This window comes from Ambystoma mexicanum, chromosome 5p, assembly GCF_040938575.1.
Source record: "Ambystoma mexicanum isolate Mex_15411 chromosome 5p, UKY_AmexF1_1, whole genome shotgun sequence".
NCBI classification, from domain to species: Eukaryota; Metazoa; Chordata; class Amphibia; order Caudata; family Ambystomatidae; genus Ambystoma; species Ambystoma mexicanum.
The window spans coordinates 237057113-237076069 of NC_090930.1; positions in this window are offsets into that span (position 1 = coordinate 237057113).

The window sequence follows — 18957 nt, forward strand, 5'->3', positions numbered from 1 at the left end:
TGTCCCGCAGGCAGCACATCCACCATGAGCATGGCCCCCAGCCAAGCCACATGTCACGTTGCAATATGATCACCAACTCATGTCTCCCAGCACCCCCAACCCCCAGCAGTGCAGGGCACCTGCCAGCAGCCCCCCAACACATGCCCCACTCATGTCCCCTTGCACCCCCACCCCCCAGCAGTACAGGGCAACTGCCAGCAGGCCCCCACCCATGTCCCCTTGCACCCCCACCCCCAGCAGTGCAGGGCACCTGCCAGCAGGCCCCCACTCATGTCCCACTCATGTCCCCTTGCACCCCCACCCCCCAGCAGTGCAGGGCACCTTCCAGCAGGCCCCCACTCATGTACCACTCATGTCCCCAGCACCCCCACCCCCCAGCAGTCAGGGGCGCCTGCCAGCAGGCCCCCACAAATGTCCCACACATGTCCCCCTGCACCCCCACCCCCCATCATTGACAGGCACCTGCCAGCAGGCCTTGACACATGTCCCCCAGCCAACACGTCATCACAATCCAGATCCCTGGCTCTTATGGCCACATAAATCCCACACCACAGCACCCCAGTCCAAACAACCAACCAAGCTTTACATCCACTCCAAATAGAAATCCCCATTGCATGATAGATCACAAATAAGCAGTATGCCCATGAGTACAAGTCTGTCCGACCCACACAATGGCAACACATAACTGAGAAAACCCACATTGTGACATGCATGAAACCAATGAGAGAAGACCACACATTGAAGTAAGAAACAAAAATGGAATCAAGTCAAAATGAAGGGAATGAAATAAAAACACACAATAATGCCAATAATAATGAAAATGCAGCATGTCCCAAAAAATTATAAATAAAAAAAAAAAATCCAAATTAATCCAAATGAAAATGTGCGAAAAGTCACCATCCAACAAAGCAAATCCAAAGGGAAAGAAACGCGTAATATCCATTGCTCCATGGTGAAGAAAAATAAAGATGAAGGAGAAAAATCCACTGTAAAACTATGTACAAATAGCAAATCCAGGGTTCATGAGCCTCCGACGCAACTGCCTCTGCCAGCACGACGGCATCCAGGCTGATGGAATCCACCGACGCCATTGTGCACGTGCCCTGCTCTATGATGCCGGCACATCCTCCATCTGCAGGGGTCCAGTTGCTGTGGTGTCCACCCCTGCTGGACATCCGACTCCCGACTGTAGCAGGTATGGGATCTCCACCGATTTGGCTGCGTTGGTCAGGGCAGGTCAACAAGGGGCCCTGGTGGCATCTGGGCCGGAAGACGGCATGGAGAACCACTGGCGCATAGTCTCCACAGAGGAGGAGAGGGCCGCCTGAGTGGCCGACACATGTACAAAACCCCCGATGATGGACACTCCCAACTGGGCCACGTTGGCACGCTGCTCTTCGTGATGACGTGCATGCTCCCCCCGGGAAGCATGCACATCATCACGAATGTCACGCGTGCGCAACGCAACACCAATCAGGACCTTCTCCATACGGCCAGGGGTCCCCTTGTCCGCAGGTAGAGGAGTGACAGATGACATGGACATCCCCCTACCTGCGGACGGGCCTGGGATGGGGCATCCCTGCTGGTGCATGGTGGTGCAGTCACAGGGTCAGGGACAGCGACATGCACAGGCCCCTCCGCGGTGAACTGTGCTTCCTCCTGCCCCTGGCCCTGGACTGCACCACTTGCACCAGTGGTACCACCCCCACCAGGTCCCATGTGCAGCTCAGTAGCAGCCTCCTCCTCCTCTGTGGAAACCACCAACCTGGATGGCTCCACACCATCTTCTGCCGTTGCAAGCCCCTGTGGGGGCTCACCCACCCCTTCCGCTGAACCCGTAGTGGCAGACACAGCACCAGTCCCCTCACTCCTGGACGATGGTAAATTCTGGGAGGGTGATTGGGTCTTGCGTCGCCGGCCGGTGGGGGCATCCCCACCGCTTTGCTCCACAGCACCGTCTCCGCCCTCTTCATCACTTGCCGCTGTGTAGAGGGAGACATAGAACACAAGCATCAGGGTACTGTACAATGGTCCCCTAGACAGGAAGCAATAGCAGATGAGTGGCACTGTCAAACATCACTTCCATCATGTCCCTCCACAACACATGGGTCAGTGCAGGCAAAACACATGCAGTAACAGGCATGGCGCATGCTATGAACATTAGCATACAATTCCAAGGGACTCTTCAAACATACAATGCTTGTTTGAAACTCACATGCATCATGGGTCATATCACATGCACACACTTCACCCTAGTTTCATCCATCTGGCCTCGTACACCCGAGACACAGTGGATACAAGGATGAGTAGGCTGCATCAGTGAATCTGAACATTGTCGCAGACATGTGTCATGCATCCATTTCATTTCCAAGTCACAGACACGCAAGTCATACACACAGACATGTACACCATACATGTCCATGACAGCAGCACCCATCTCTCACACCCCATCCATGTCCAATAACAGAGACAGCCATGCATTAATGTGTGCATTCCCCATGCTGCTCCGCATGTTGCATTGTAACACATGCATCAACCATGTGGTTCACACATTACTGGTCTCACATGCATGACCATGATGTCCCTGCACACACACATACGTACATGGCCTATGTCACACATACAGGCAAGTATCAGACAACCAGCACCCTGCAACATGCCCTGTCTCACACAGCAATGCTTGGCCACTTACCGCTCAACACCGGACGGGTCTGCCTCCGAAGGATCTGGGCGTGGAGCGCTGTGCCTACGCGTTCCAGGACCCTCACCTGAATGGTACTCATGCTGCCGGACGAGGCGCCAGGCCTTTACGAGGGTCCTGGACCTGAAGTCCTCCCAGCGCTTCTTGACATGATGGAATTCGCAGACTGCCACCCCCTCTGCGTTGATGGCAGTCACGATGTCCGTCCAGATCCTGGTCCATCCTTCCTTGTCGGCACACGACCTTCCGAAGAGGGCATCATAATGCCCCAGGACATGCTCCACCAGGACACCAACTTCGGTGGCAGTGAAGCTGGTGGCCCTCTGCCGCTCTGGCTGGGGGCTGCCAGTGGTGCCAGATGGAGATGTGCCCGACATGGCAACCCCAGAGGCAGGAGTGGGTGGGCAACTGGGTCCTGGGGCTGGGCTGTGGAGCGATGGAATCCCAGTCAGGAGTCTTCGGTTCCAGCAGGGGTGGTCACAGCAACAGCACCCCTGGCTGACGTGCAGGCAGCAAATGGCAGGGCACGTGGGCAGCAGGCAATCAGGCAGCAGCAGATGGCAGGTGGGAGCGTGCTCAGGGCTCTGGGGGGCAGTAATTCGGCCTTCTGGGCAGGAGCGTGGTCTTCCTTGTGTGAACGCGTGGCCAGCTTGATACGGAGTGATTTGGCACGTGAAAATCTTGCACGTCAGCATGTAAATCGAGGAAAGGCCCTTAGCGCGTAAGCGCGTCAGCGCACGTATGCGATTTCATTGGACCAAAGGCCCTTAGCATATAAGCACGTCTGTGACGTGACACGCGCAGTGTTTCCCTCATAGCACGTGATGACAGAGCACACGTGGAAAAGCTGCACGTCCCAGTGACAGCGCGTGTAATTGGAGGAAAGGGCGCGTACACGCGTAAGTGACGTGTACGTGAGGGCCGGTTTAAAAGGTACGTGTAGGACGCCATTTCCTTGAACGTGCTTTTTGTGGAGAGCGAGTGGGTGGATTCTGTACTTCTTGTCGGTTCACACGCGATTACTTCACAGCGTTTCAAGTTCATACTCCCTGTTACCTCTGACAGCTTTAATTTTTCTACTTTTTTTGGGCCTGTTTCCTCAGTGTTCACTTCTCCTTTTGTCCTGTCTCCTCAGACAGCGTACAATTCTTCTTTTGGCGGGGGTGTTGCCAATGCGCACATGCGCGTATTTTTCATGTTCTTTTGCCAGGCAGACGGTGAGTTCCGCACGTACTTAGCAACTGTGCTTGCCCTGTGTGTCGCGGTCCCCTTCAGAGGTCATTGTAGGCTGCGTGTATCACGCATACGCTTATTTTTGTGTTTCTGGGTGCCACAGCGTATTGCGGGTTCATTTTGGTCTACGAAGGGTTGCGTGCACGTTTATTTTTGTTTTTGGGCTGCCTGTGCGTTGCGTGACCCGTCATCTTCCCCCAGGGGTCACAGACAGTATTGTTAGAGCACTAGGGTACGAATTCCATCTAGTATCCTACCCCTTTGACCCCCATATGCCCAGGACAATAGTTTACTGCTCCTCCCATACGCACAACATCAGTGCCTTGGTTGGGAGGCGACCAAGTGGTAATGGAGGCAAAGGTGGCCGACATTCAAAAGGGGGACGTGGTGGGCCCGGTAGGGGACGTGGCCAGGATTTGCAGGGTGCCCCTAGACCCCCATGTGTGGATTACCAATCAGGGACACCCATGCCCCCCCCCCATGGTTGAGGGAAACGTGGCTGAGACCATCCCAGCTCAGACCTTGTTGGACCAGCCCATTGTGGCACCTGACCTGGCACAGGATGACTCCCTGGCTGACTTCCAGGTCAGCAAGTCTAAGCCACATGTGGCGGTGCAAGTTGTCACCAAACCACATGGATCTGGGGCAGCTATGTCATCTACTGCCCCAAGTATGCAGGGTGGTGAGGCTGCAGGGGCAGCTGCTGCTCCATCTGCCCCAGCTCTGACTCTCCCAGCCAGGACAGTGTCAATCCTGGTCCATCATACTGATGTTCCCTCTGCCAACATCACACTTCAGACAATGCCTGCACCAAGTCCTATGGTCAATGTGCATTCGCACACTCCAACAACCCAGTCCACCGGTGATTCTGCCCCTACTGACGAGAGCGGCATTAGCCACTCTGGCTCAGCTCCACCTTCTAAAAAGAGGAAGAAGGGTGCTCTGGCATGACAGGCTGAGACCCCAGGCACGGCTACACACTCTGGTACCTCAAGGAAGCCTTGCTTCAATGAATCGGAACTTGATCCACTTGTGAGCTATGTGTTGCAACATAGCCACGAAATGGTGGTGACTGCAGGGTCCAAGACCACACCTGGTCAACGTAAGGCACACTGGCAGACCATCGCCAACCACATAAGTGCCCTTGGATTTGTGAGGCGCTCAGCTGATGATTTCTACAAGCGGTACAACGACCTGAAACGCAGAGCAAAGGACAAGCTGGCCTCAAGTCATGCCGCTACTCTGGTGACTGGCGGTGGGTCTCCACAAGAGGACAACGAACTCACTGAACATGAGTCTGTTGCTGGGACCTTCACCACAGAGGAACAGATCCGAGGTGTGGGAGAACTACCCGATTATGACACATTGTCCGGTGAGTGCCCATGCGTGTGTGTGTAATGCGTGTGTGTGTAATGCATGTGTATGTTGTTTGGGTGACGGGTTCTGATTGAGTGCCAGGTGAGGGTGTGTGTGACTGAGAAGTATGGGTCACCCATTGTTAGGGAGAATTCTCTGTTTAGGCTGAATTTCCTAACCTAGTGAGTCCCCCAGCAGTTTTGCTGGATTTCTGGAGTTTGTTTTTTTCCAGCCTGCCAAGAGTGAGACTCTTTTCTCCCACTCTTGGACATGAATGTGGTTAATTCCTTTGAATGTCAATGTGTTCTATGGGCTATGGGGTCTTTTACTCCATAGGGTCTCATATGTTTTTCTATGTGTGTTACACCGCACCCTCCGTGCCGTAACACTGGGGCGTCTTAGAGGACCCCCACCATAGACTCCATACCCTGGGACTGACTACTGTCTCCCAGGGCATGTAAAGTCACCAATGGCTTTACTAGACCTAAATTTACTAACAGAACTAGTACAAACCATCCTATTGTGGACGTACTAGTAGGGGTAATTCGATTACTCCTGGGTCTGTTATTCGAGGGGGCACTGTCCCGTCCCCCCTCGTCGAGTTTTGGCTGGTGGCAGTGGAAACTACTTGTTATATTCGACCCCGAATATAACCCTATGGGATTCTTCCCATTGTTGGAGGTTAATACTTTTTCTCGTTAATCTCTAACATACCACCGGTTTATTTATCTTAAATAAATCTATCGGTCGGTATTTTCTGCCAGAACTTGGTTTTTAAAATGGCATCTGTGTTCGTCTCTGTGACTCCTAAACCAAAGGTTGAGCCCTTTGTTCCACTTTTGGCGGGCTTCTGCACAGAAGCCCTCCAAAGTGGTGCCATTCTGTCTGGGTACCACAGGGGGTGTAGGAGGGGGTTTAGGCACCCGGGACTGAGTTGCCTTGCCAACTCAAGTCACATTCCGGTGTGATTGGCCTAAGTGGTGAGCCACTCCGCTCACCACTTAGCATGTGTTGATTGACAGCTAGGCTGAATGAATGGGGGTTTTCTGCATAAAAGCAGGGCTTTTGGGACTGGATCTTCAGAAGTCGCCACAGGACCTAAGAATCCGACGAGGGTAAAGCTGAGCCGACCTGCAACGACGACACCTCCGGTGGAGCCCTGCTGAACCGACTCACCAATTCCCGATGACCGAGGAGATCTCCCTGCCGGAGAGTCTCTTCCCCTGACTGGTGGGAACAACCAGTCCCTTTTGCTTTTTCTTCGCCTCAGGACGCAGTGGTCGAATTGGCCGTGCAGAGCACCTCGGCAACCAGATAGCCACTACCCCTGTACCACGACCAAAAGGTGGTGCCTTGTGACAGAGCACTCCGCGACTGGTCTTTTCCCTCGTGGTGCAACGATCTTCAACTTTCCTTCGACGACGAGATACTCTCTTCTCTTGGCAAAGACCAGACGTGCATCCACCACCAGGAACAACTGCCCCCGCCGGAGCTGTCTCTCCACAATCAAGGTACTGTGTCCGCCTGGCTTCCCTTGTTGCCGGATAGAGTGAGGTGTCTTAATCCTCGCCTCTCCATAGGGTCGCCTCCAAGCTTTCTCTAGCGTGTTGTTCTGAACTGGTCCAATCTGCCGATAACAATTTGCTTCAAAGACTCGAACGCATTCCCACTAAGATACTTTTGGGACATATCGCCTCGCTTCTCTCCGAGTGGGCCTGGCCTCTGAACTTTATAATCTATCGTGGTTCTTGTCTTCTTGCCTTGCATTTGCCCATTCAGTTTTGGGACCATGTTGATTTCGTAACCTGCTTATTTTTCTCTCCCGTCCTAACAAATACTAGAGTGCCATCTAGGTTGAGGCATACACCTCTGTCTGCAAATAAGTGATGCTGGTAGAACCTAGACTTGTCGAACTATTGTTAGGGGGATTGATCTGTTCTCTTTGTAGAGTAATTGTAATTGAAGTGTTTGCCGTGATAGTGCCAAAGTGTTTTCTATAGATGTGTCATTATAAATAAATACCTTTATATCATTACACTGAAGTCTTGTTGCGTGTTTGCTTGTCTTACTGTGAAGAATTGCCCTATGTTGTATACTCCACATACTGCCTAACTCTTCTTGAGGGAAGTCTGACTGCTCAGCCACAGCTACCAAGTGAATCTGTGTGGTACAGACTGCTACCAAGTGGGTTTACTGCCAAACACCTGTAGTCCTAAATCTTTTGCAGTGGTCCCAGAGGGAACTGCACAGGTTTCCGCCTAACACTGGTGGCAGCGGTGGGATTTGTATCGAGTATACAGTTTAGAGTGCTTTTCGACACTTTAGGATAACTAACCACAAAGCTTAGCGCTAAAAAGCAACTTTCAAAAACATGTCTACGATGGAAACTTACAGTCAAGAGTCCTTGTCAGGTGAAAATACTGAGAGTTTGCAAGCTCTCTGTAGGCAAGAGAATCTTCCTGTAAGAGGCAAGAAGTTAGAACTAATAGAGAGATTGCTGGCGAACCAAAGTCTGGGTACTGGTTCAGAGGAACCGATCTCTCCAGCAAATGTAGATAACAGTGATAGTGTTGATCTAAATCGTAATTCTGATGATAGTGATGAAGAGGCTGAAGAGGAAGGAGAGGCTAACGAAACCGTCTCCCCTGCTCCTCTACCTGTCTTACCAGCTGTACCTGCAATGACGACACCTCCGGTGGAGCCCTGCTGAACCGACTCACCACTTCCCGACGACAGAGGAGATCTCCCCGCCGGAGAGTCTTCTTCCCCTGACTGGTGGGCACAACCAGTCCCCTTTGCTTTTTCTTCGCTTCCAGGGCGTAGTAGTCGAATTGCCCGTGCAGGGCACCCCGGCAACCGGATAGCCACTAGCCCATACCGCAACCAAAAGGTGGTGCCTTGTGACGGAGCACTCCGCGGCTGGTCTCTTCCCTGGTGGTGCAACGATCTTCAATTTTCCTTGGACGACGAGATCATCTCTTCTCTTGGCAAAGCCCCGACTTGCATCCACCACCAGGAATCACTGCCCCCGCCGGAGCTGTCTCCCCACATACAAGGTACCGTGTCCGACTGGCTTCCCTTTTTGCCGGATAGTGTGAGGTGTCTTAATCCTCGCCTCTCCATTGGGTCGCCTCCAAGCCTTCTTAACTTTCTGTTCTGAACTGGTCCAATCTTTCGATAACAATTTGCGACAAAGACTCGAAGTGCATTTCCACTGTGATTCTTTTTGGGACATATCGCCTTGCCTCTCTTCGAGTGGACCTGGCCTCGGAACTTGCGTAGACCCTGCCTTACTTGCCTTGCATTTGTTTGTAAAAGTGTTGGCACCGAGTTGATTTCATACCCTGCCTTTTCTCTCCCATTCTAACCAATACTAGAGTGCCATCTAGGTTAAAGCATTCACCTCTGTCCGCAAATAAGTGGTGCCATTGAACCTAGACTTGTCGAACTATTGTTAGGGGGATTGATGTACTTATAGTAATTGTGATTGAAGTTGTTTGCCGTATTAGTGCCAGAGTGTTTTCCATAGATGTGTTGTTATAAATAAATACCTATATATCTTTACACCCAAGCTCTGTTCCGTGTTTGCTTGTTCTACTGTGTAAATTGCCCTATTTTGTATACTCCACATACTGCCTAACTTTTCTTGAGAGAAGTCTGACTGCTCAGCCACAGCTACCAGGTGAATCTGTGTGGTACAGACAGCTACCAAGTGGGTTTACTGCCAACACCTGTAAGCCTAAAATCTTTTGCAGTGGTCCCAGAGGGAACTGCAAAGGTTTTCCGCTTAACACTGGTGTACAGCGATGGGATTTGTATCGAGTATACAGTTTAGAGTTCTTTTCAACACTTTAGGATAACTAACCACAAAGCTTAGCACTAAAAAGCAACTTTTAAAAACATGACTACTATGGAAGTTTACAGTCAAGAGTCCTTGTCAGGTGAAAAGACTGAGAGTTTGAGAGCTCTCTGTAGACAAGAGAATCTTTCTGTAAGAGGCAAGAAAGTAGAACTGATAGCGAGATTGATGGAAACCAAAGTCTGGGTACGGGTTCAGAGGAACCAACTTCTCCAGCGAATGTAGAAAACAGTGATGGTATTGATCTGAATCAAAGTCTTGATAATGAGTTAGAAGAGGAAAGTGAACCTAATTAAGTTAGCCACTCTGAGCTTCTGTCTGCCTTACCGACTGTACCTACGGGGCCCATACCAGGTCCCACATGTAACCCCGCTTATTTTGAACTCCAAAAAATGAAGCTCGAATTAGAATACAAACGGTTCTTGGCTCAATCTGAACGAAACCAAGAGCTTGAGTTCAGACGGATGAATGCCCAGGCTCAGCAGACGCAAGCTGAGTTAAGACTCAGGGAAATAGAACTTAATCACGAGTTAGAGATGAAAAAGTTGTCTATGGAAAATGCTTCTCTCTCCTCTGGTTCCTCTAGGAGCTCCAGTCCCAAAAGACCCCGGATGCCGAAGGAATTAGTGGGTATGTATGAACTGAGATTAGATATCTTGGATTGGTTAAAACTGTTTGAATACAATCATGGGCTCCAGGACATCACCGGGAATGATTTACTTCCCTGGTTGTTCTCTAGGCTCCCTCCTGTTGCGACTGATGTGGTAATGGAGTTGGGGGAGGCGGATAAGACGGATTACGAAAGTGTGAAACTAGCTTTGATAGGTAGATTCGGGAAGACCCCTTCCCAGTATCTTAAGAGGTTTAGAACCCTCAGAAAGCATGATGGTACCCCTTGGGCTACCTGGGTGAGTGAAGGGTTGAAAAACTTAGAGGGATGGATTAAGGGTTACAAAGTGAAAACTTATGAGTGTATGAAGAATCTTTTTATGTTGGAGTCTATTTATGATGCCTGTTCTCCTGAGCTGAGACAGCACTTGGCTGATTCGAAAGAATTGGATTCCCGGAAGCTAGCTAAGGCTGCTGATTTATGGGTTGCCAACAGGGCTACTCATAAGGATTCTGGGGCAACTCCGAAAAAGGATGAGGGAAAACAGCCTAAAAAAGACTCAAAAGAGAATTCTAATAACTCAAAATCCAAAGAGGGCCCCAAACAAAACCAGAAGGGTAAGCCACAAGGAAAACCACAGCAGAATAGTGTGTCTTCTGGTGCCAAACCGGAAAGAGGTCAGAACAAGCCACCATTCCAGAAAGCATTCGGTAAATGCTTTGTTTGTGGCTCGACTGACCACGTGAAAGGAGATCCCAGATGTAAGGGTAAATCTTCAGGGGTCCAGCTTGTCTCCTTAGCCTTCGCTCCAGAGGAGGAAGTCCAAGGAAGTGCACAGGAAGTTTCACACGCGATTGGGCTGGGTATGTGTATTTCAGGGGTGCGCGGGAAGTTTCACACACGATTGGCCTGTGTACGTGTATTTCAGGGGTGCGCGGGAAGTTTCACACGCGATTGGCCCTGGGTACGTGTATTTCAGGGGTGCGCGGAAGTTTCACACACGATTGGCCTGGGCACGTGTATTTCAGGGGTGCGTGGGAAGCTTCACACGCGATTGGCCTGGGTACGTGTATTTCAGGGGTGCGCGGGAAGTTTCACATGCGATTGGCCTGGGTACGTGTATTTCAGGGGTGCGCGGGAAGTTTCATGCGCGATTGGCATGGGTATGTGTATTTCAGGGGTGCGCGGGAAGTTTCACATGCGATTGGCCGGGGTACGTGTATTTCAGGGGTGCGCGGGAAGTTTCACACACGATTGGAGTAGGGTACGTCTATTACCGGGCTGCGCATGAAGTTTCACACGTGATTTTGCTGGTCCTCCCAGGTGTCCCCTCTACCCCCTCCACGGCCCCTGCAGGCAGTCCACACCACAGGGGAGTACCCCGCACCCCTGGTCATGTCCCGCAGGCAGCACATCCACCATGAGCATGGCCCCCAGCCAAGCCACATGTCACGTTGCAATATGATCACCAACTCATGTCTCCCAGCACCCCCAACCCCCAGCAGTGCAGGGCACCTGCCAGCAGCCCCCCAACACATGCCCCACTCATGTCCCCTTGCACCCCCACCCCCCAGCAGTACAGGGCAACTGCCAGCAGGCCCCCACCCATGTCCCCTTGCACCCCCACCCCCAGCAGTGCAGGGCACCTGCCAGCAGGCCCCCACTCATGTCCCACTCATGTCCCCTTGCACCCCCACCCCCCAGCAGTGCAGGGCACCTTCCAGCAGGCCCCCACTCATGTACCACTCATGTCCCCAGCACCCCCACCCCCCAGCAGTCAGGGGCGCCTGCCAGCAGGCCCCCACAAATGTCCCACACATGTCCCCCTGCACCCCCACCCCCCATCATTGACAGGCACCTGCCAGCAGGCCTTGACACATGTCCCCCAGCCAACACGTCATCACAATCCAGATCCCTGGCTCTTATGGCCACATAAATCCCACACCACAGCACCCCAGTCCAAACAACCAACCAAGCTTTACATCCACTCCAAATAGAAATCCCCATTGCATGATAGATCACAAATAAGCAGTATGCCCATGAGTACAAGTCTGTCCGACCCACACAATGGCAACACATAACTGAGAAAACCCACATTGTGACATGCATGAAACCAATGAGAGAAGACCACACATTGAAGTAAGAAACAAAAATGGAATCAAGTCAAAATGAAGGGAATGAAATAAAAACACACAATAATGCCAATAATAATGAAAATGCAGCATGTCCCAAAAAATTATAAATAAAAAAAAAAAATCCAAATTAATCCAAATGAAAATGTGCGAAAAGTCACCATCCAACAAAGCAAATCCAAAGGGAAAGAAACGCGTAATATCCATTGCTCCATGGTGAAGAAAAATAAAGATGAAGGAGAAAAATCCACTGTAAAACTATGTACAAATAGCAAATCCAGGGTTCATGAGCCTCCGACGCAACTGCCTCTGCCAGCACGACGGCATCCAGGCTGATGGAATCCACCGACGCCATTGTGCACGTGCCCTGCTCTATGATGCCGGCACATCCTCCATCTGCAGGGGTCCAGTTGCTGTGGTGTCCACCCCTGCTGGACCTCCGACTCCCGACTGTAGCAGGTATGGGATCTCCACCGATTTGGCTGCGTTGGTCAGGGCAGGTCAACAAGGGGCCCTGGTGGCATCTGGGCCGGAAGACGGCATGGAGAACCACTGGCGCATAGTCTCCACAGAGGAGGAGAGGGCCGCCTGAGTGGCCGACACATGTACAAAACCCCCGATGATGGACACTCCCAACTGGGCCACGTTGGCACGCTGCTCTTCGTGATGACGTGCATGCTCCCCCCGGGAAGCATGCACATCATCACGAATGTCACGCGTGCGCAACGCAACACCAATCAGGACCTTCTCCATACGGCCAGGGGTCCCCTTGTCCGCAGGTAGAGGAGTGACAGATGACATGGACATCCCCCTACCTGCGGACGGGCCTGGGATGGGGCATCCCTGCTGGTGCATGGTGGTGCAGTCACAGGGTCAGGGACAGCGACATGCACAGGCCCCTCCGCGGTGAACTGTGCTTCCTCCTGCCCCTGGCCCTGGACTGCACCACTTGCACCAGTGGTACCACCCCCACCAGGTCCCATGTGCGGCTCAGTAGCAGCCTCCTCCTCCTCTGTGGAAACCACCAACCTGGATGGCTCCACACCATCTTCTGCCGTTGCAAGCCCCTGTGGGGGCTCACCCACCCCTTCCGCTGAACCCGTAGTGGCAGACGCAGCACCAGTCCCCTCACTCCTGGACGATGGTAAATTCTGGGAGGGTGATTGGGTCTTGCGTCGCCGGCCGGTGGGGGCATCCCCACCGCTTTGCTCCACAGCACCGTCTCCGCCCTCTTCATCACTTGCCGCTGTGTAGAGGGAGACATAGAACACAAGCATCAGGGTACTGTACAATGGTCCCCTAGACAGGAAGCAATAGCAGATGAGTGGCACTGTCAAACATCACTTCCATCATGTCCCTCCACAACACATGGGTCAGTGCAGGCAAAACACATGCAGTAACAGGCATGGCGCATGCTATGAACATTAGCATACAATTCCAAGGGACTCTTCAAACATACAATGCTTGTTTGAAACTCACATGCATCATGGGTCATATCACATGCACACACTTCACCCTAGTTTCATCCATCTGGCCTCGTACACCCGAGACACAGTGGATACAAGGATGAGTAGGCTGCATCAGTGAATCTGAACATTGTCGCAGACATGTGTCATGCATCCATTTCATTTCCAAGTCACAGACACGCAAGTCATACACACAGACATGTACACCATACATGTCCATGACAGCAGCACCCATCTCTCACACCCCATCCATGTCCAATAACAGAGACAGCCATGCATTAATGTGTGCATTCCCCATGCTGCTCCGCATGTTGCATTGTAACACATGCATCAACCATGTGGTTCACACATTACTGGTCTCACATGCATGACCATGATGTCCCTGCACACACACATACGTACATGGCCTATGTCACACATACAGGCAAGTATCAGACAACCAGCACCCTGCAACATGCCCTGTCTCACACAGCAATGCTTGGCCACTTACCGCTCAACACCGGACGGGTCTGCCTCCGAAGGATCTGGGCGTGGAGCGCTGTGCCTACGCGTTCCAGGACCCTCACCTGAATGGTACTCATGCTGCCGGACGAGGCGCCAGGCCTTTACGAGGGTCCTGGACCTGAAGTCCTCCCAGCGCTTCTTGACATGATGGAATTCGCAGACTGCCACCCCCTCTGCGTTGATGGCAGTCACGATGTCCGTCCAGATCCTGGTCCATCCTTCCTTGTCGGCACACGACCTTCCGAAGAGGGCATCATAATGCCCCAGGACATGCTCCACCAGGACACCAACTTCGGTGGCAGTGAAGCTGGTGGCCCTCTGCCGCTCTGGCTGGGGGCTGCCAGTGGTGCCAGATGGAGATGTGCCCGACATGGCAACCCCAGAGGCAGGAGTGGGTGGGCAACTGGGTCCTGGGGCTGGGCTGTGGAGCGATGGAATCCCAGTCAGGAGTCTTCGGTTCCAGCAGGGGTGGTCACAGCAACAGCACCCCTGGCTGACGTGCAGGCAGCAAATGGCAGGGCACGTGGGCAGCAGGCAATCAGGCAGCAGCAGATGGCAGGTGGGAGCGTGCTCAGGGCTCTGGGGGGCAGTAATTCGGCCTTCTGGGCAGGAGCGTGGTCTTCCTTGTGTGAACGCGTGGCCAGCTTGATACGGAGTGATTTGGCACGTGAAAATCTTGCACGTCAGCATGTAAATCGAGGAAAGGCCCTTAGCGCGTAAGCGCGTCAGCGCACGTATGCGATTTCATTGGACCAAAGGCCCTTAGCATATAAGCACGTCTGTGACGTGACACGCGCAGTGTTTCCCTCATAGCACGTGATGACAGAGCACACGTGGAAAAGCTGCACGTCCCAGTGACAGCGCGTGTAATTGGAGGAAAGGGCGCGTACACGCGTAAGTGACGTGTACGTGAGGGCCGGTTTAAAAGGTACGTGTAGGACGCCATTTCCTTGAACGTGCTTTTTGTGGAGAGCGAGTGGGTGGATTCTGTACTTCTTGTCGGTTCACACGCGATTACTTCACAGCGTTTCAAGTTCATACTCCCTGTTACCTCTGACAGCTTTAATTTTTCTACTTTTTTTGGGCCTGTTTCCTCAGTGTTCACTTCTCCTTTTGTCCTGTCTCCTCAGACAGCGTACAATTCTTCTTTTGGCGGGGGTGTTGCCAATGCGCACATGCGCGTATTTTTCATGTTCTTTTGCCAGGCAGACGGTGAGTTCCGCACGTACTTAGCAACTGTGCTTGCCCTGTGTGTCGCGGTCCCCTTCAGAGGTCATTGTAGGCTGCGTGTATCACGCATACGCTTATTTTTGTGTTTCTGGGTGCCACAGCGTATTGCGGGTTCATTTTGGTCTACGAAGGGTTGCGTGCACGTTTATTTTTGTTTTTGGGCTGCCTGTGCGTTGCGTGACCCGTCATCTTCCCCCAGGGGTCACAGACAGTATTGTTAGAGCACTAGGGTACGAATTCCATCTAGTATCCTACCCCTTTGACCCCCATATGCCCAGGACAATAGTTTACTGCTCCTCCCATACGCACAACATCAGTGCCATGGTTGGGAGGCGACCAAGTGGTAATGGAGGCAAAGGTGGCCGACATTCAAAAGGGGGACGTGGTGGGCCCGGTAGGGGACGTGGCCAGGATTTGCAGGGTGCCCCTAGACCCCCATGTGTGGATTACCAATCAGGGACACCCATGCCCCCCCCCCCATGGTTGAGGGAAACGTGGCTGAGACCATCCCAGCTCAGACCTTGTTGGACCAGCCCATTGTGGCACCTGACCTGGCACAGGATGACTCCCTGGCTGACTTCCAGGTCAGCAAGTCTAAGCCACATGTGGCGGTGCAAGTTGTCACCAAACCACATGGATCTGGGGCAGCTATGTCATCTACTGCCCCAAGTATGCAGGGTGGTGAGGCTGCAGGGGCAGCTGCTGCTCCATCTGCCCCAGCTCTGACTCTCCCAGCCAGGACAGTGTCAATCCTGGTCCATCATACTGATGTTCCCTCTGCCAACATCACACTTCAGACAATGCCTGCACCAAGTCCTATGGTCAATGTGCATTCGCACACTCCAACAACCCAGTCCACCGGTGATTCTGCCCCTACTGACGAGAGCGGCATTAGCCACTCTGGCTCAGCTCCACCTTCTAAAAAGAGGAAGAAGGGTGCTCTGGCATGACAGGCTGAGACCCCAGGCACGGCTACACACTCTGGTACCTCAAGGAAGCCTTGCTTCAATGAATCGGAACTTGATCCACTTGTGAGCTATGTGTTGCAACATAGCCACGAAATGGTGGTGACTGCAGGGTCCAAGACCACACCTGGTCAACGTAAGGCACACTGGCAGACCATCGCCAACCACATAAGTGCCCTTGGATTTGTGAGGCGCTCAGCTGATGATTTCTACAAGCGGTACAACGACCTGAAACGCAGAGCAAAGGACAAGCTGGCCTCAAGTCATGCCGCTACTCTGGTGACTGGCGGTGGGTCTCCACAAGAGGACAACGAACTCACTGAACATGAGTCTGTTGCTGGGACCTTCACCACAGAGGAACAGATCCGAGGTGTGGGAGAACTACCCGATTATGACACATTGTCCGGTGAGTGCCCATGCGTGTGTGTGTAATGCGTGTGTGTGTAATGCATGTGTATGTTGTTTGGGTGACGGGTTCTGATTGAGTGCCAGGTGAGGGTGTGTGTGACTGAGAAGTATGGGTCACCCATTGTTAGGGAGAATTCTCTGTTTAGGCTGAATTTCCTAACCTAGTGAGTCCCCCAGCAGTTTTGCTGGATTTCTGGAGTTTGTTTTTTTCCAGCCTACCAAGAGTGAGACTCTTTTCTCCCACTCTTGGACATGAATGTGGTTAATTCCTTTGAATGTCAATGTGTTCTATGGGCTATGGGGTCTTTTACTCCATAGGGTCTCATATGTTTTTCTATGTGTGTTACACCGCACCCTCCGTGCCGTAACACTGGGGCGTCTTAGAGGACCCCCACCATAGACTCCATACCCTGGGACTGACTACTGTCTCCCAGGGCATGTAAAGTCACCAATGGCTTTACTAGACCTAAATTTACTAACAGAACTAGTACAAACCATCCTATTGTGGACGTACTAGTAGGGGTAATTCGATTACTCCTGGGTCTGTTATTCGAGGGGGCACTGTCCCGTCCCCCCTCGTCGAGTTTTGGCTGGTGGCAGTGGAAACTACTTGTTATATTCGACCCCGAATATAACCCTATGGGATTCTTCCCATTGTTGGAGGTTAATACTTTTTCTCGTTAATCTCTAACATACCACCGGTTTATTTATCTTAAATAAATCTATCGGTCGGTATTTTCTGCCAGAACTTGGTTTTTAAAATGGCATCTGTGTTCGTCTCTGTGACTCCTAAACCAAAGGTTGAGCCCTTTGTTCCACTTTTGGCGGGCTTCTGCACAGAAGCCCTCCAAAGTGGTGCCATTCTGTCTGGGTACCACAGGGGGTGTAGGAGGGGGTTTAGGCACCCGGGACTGAGTTGCCTTGCCAACTCAAGTCACATTCCGGTGTGATTGGCCTAAGTGGTGAGCCACTCCGCTCACCACTTAGCATGTGTTGATTGACAGCTAGGCTGAATGAATGGGGGTTTTCTGCATAAAAGCAGGGCTTTTGGGACTGGATCTTCAGAAGTCGCCACAGGACCTAAGAATCCGACGAGGGTAAAGCTGAGCCGACCTGCAACGACGACACCTCCGGTGGAGCCCTGCTGAACCGACTCACCAATTCCCGATGACCGAGGAGATCTCCCTGCCGGAGAGTCTCTTCCCCTGACTGGTGGGAACAACCAGTCCCTTTTGCTTTTTCTTCGCCTCAGGACGCAGTGGTCGAATTGGCCGTGCAGAGCACCTCGGCAACCAGATAGCCACTACCCCTGTACCACGACCAAAAGGTGGTGCCTTGTGACAGAGCACTCCGCGACTGGTCTTTTCCCTCGTGGTGCAACGATCTTCAACTTTCCTTCGACGACGAGATACTCTCTTCTCTTGGCAAAGACCAGACGTGCATCCACCACCAGGAACAACTGCCCCCGCCGGAGCTGTCTCTCCACAATCAAGGTACTGTGTCCGCCTGGCTTCCCTTGTTGCCGGATAGAGTGAGGTGTCTTAATCCTCGCCTCTCCATAGGGTCGCCTCCAAGCTTTCTCTAGCGTGTTGTTCTGAACTGGTCCAATCTGCCGATAACAATTTGCTTCAAAGACTCGAACGCATTCCCACTAAGATACTTTTGGGACATATCGCCTCGCTTCTCTCCGAGTGGGCCTGGCCTCTGAACTTTATAATCTATCGTGGTTCTTGTCTTCTTGCCTTGCATTTGCCCATTCAGTTTTGGGACCATGTTGATTTCGTAACCTGCTTATTTTTCTCTCCCGTCCTAACAAATACTAGAGTGCCATCTAGGTTGAGGCATACACCTCTGTCTGCAAATAAGTGATGCTGGTAGAACCTAGACTTGTCGAACTATTGTTAGGGGGATTGATCTGTTCTCTTTGTAGAGTAATTGTAATTGAAGTGTTTGCCGTGATAGTGCCAAAGTGTTTTCTATAGATGTGTCATTATAAATAAATACCTTTATATCATTACACTGAAGTCTTGTTGCGTGTTTGCTTGTCTTACTGTGAAGAATTGCCCTATGTTGTATACTCCACATACTGCCTAACTCTTCTTGAGGGAAGTCTGACTGCTCAGCCACAGCTACCAAGTGAATCTGTGTGGTACAGACTGCTACCAAGTGGGTTTACTGCCAAACACCTGTAGTCCTAAATCTTTTGCAGTGGTCCCAGAGGGAACTGCACAGGTTTCCGCCTAACACTGGTGGCAGCGGTGGGATTTGTATCGAGTATACAGTTTAGAGTGCTTTTCGACACTTTAGGATAACTAACCACAAAGCTTAGCGCTAAAAAGCAACTTTCAAAAACATGTCTACGATGGAAACTTACAGTCAAGAGTCCTTGTCAGGTGAAAATACTGAGAGTTTGCAAGCTCTCTGTAGGCAAGAGAATCTTCCTGTAAGAGGCAAGAAGTTAGAACTAATAGAGAGATTGCTGGCGAACCAAAG